At 35.7% G+C, this 926-nt stretch overlaps 1 non-coding gene across 1 annotated transcript; it reads right to left on the reverse strand.

The window, feature by feature from the left end:
- Positions 1-394: 394 nt before the first annotated feature.
- Positions 395-518, reverse strand: LOC122151836. Its single transcript, XR_006164292.1, has one exon. It is a non-coding gene; the product is annotated as a U6atac minor spliceosomal RNA (small nuclear RNA).
- Between the last annotated feature and the right edge of the window lie 408 nt (positions 519-926).

The following is a 926-nucleotide window of genomic DNA, read 5'->3' on the forward strand; positions in this document are numbered from 1 at the left end:
TGATTAAACCACTTGTAAACATTCAAAATGGCTGCACCCTCCAGACAGCCAAAAGTTCACAGTTCATTCCATCTCCCTCTTTGCTACTTCCTCTTTTATTCACCAGTGACCAGCCAAGTCCTTTGTGCATCTCTTGTCTGACAGAGTTGGTTTTTAGGTTAATTCTTAGGTCCTAACAACTTTTGGCAATATCTAAGCTGTCTGTGTCATCAGGATCACTGACACACTGAAGCTCTGTATGCCTCCTTTTTTGGTGTTTTCATGCAGATTCTTCTACTACTTGGAGTTTATTCCACTTTGGTATCCTTCTTTCAAAGCTCAGCTCCAGGATTATCTTCTATATCTGTGTTAATTGGTTCTCCTTTTCTTTGTTGAAGAGGTTCTGTGTAGTTTGAAAAAAACATGGTAGGTGCCACAATGTAGGTGGCAATATCTTAACTGTATGCATCTTGTAAGGTCAGGGGCCTCTTCCATCCTTGTCAAGGGAAGTGCTAAACTTCTCTTCTTTCATGCTACACTAAAATCAACATTTTAACTTCACAATTTCAACAATTAGAAAAAGAGCAACAAAAGATGTAGCCAACAAAAGATATTGCCAATGGAACAGAATCAAGAACCAGAAGAAAGTATCCAAAAGAAAGGAAGTAATAAAGATCAGAGAAGAAATAAATGAAGCAGAATACAAAAATCAATAGAGCAAATCGACAAGGCAAGAAGCTGTTTCTTTGACAAGATTAAGAAAATCAACAAGCCACTGGGAAATTAAACAAGTAAAAAGAATGAGAAGTTGCAAATAACACAAATAAAAATTAGGACAGTGACATCACAACAGAACCATCTGAAATAAAAAGATAATAACAGAATATTATGAAGAACTGTAACTCCTATACTACTCAAACTATACAAAAACAAAGAAAATGATTGAA

This window comes from Orycteropus afer, unplaced genomic scaffold (genome assembly GCF_000298275.1).
Source record: "Orycteropus afer afer isolate SDZICR_OR568_19922 unplaced genomic scaffold, OryAfe1.0 scaffold00801, whole genome shotgun sequence".
NCBI lineage: Eukaryota > Metazoa > Chordata > Mammalia > Tubulidentata > Orycteropodidae > Orycteropus > Orycteropus afer.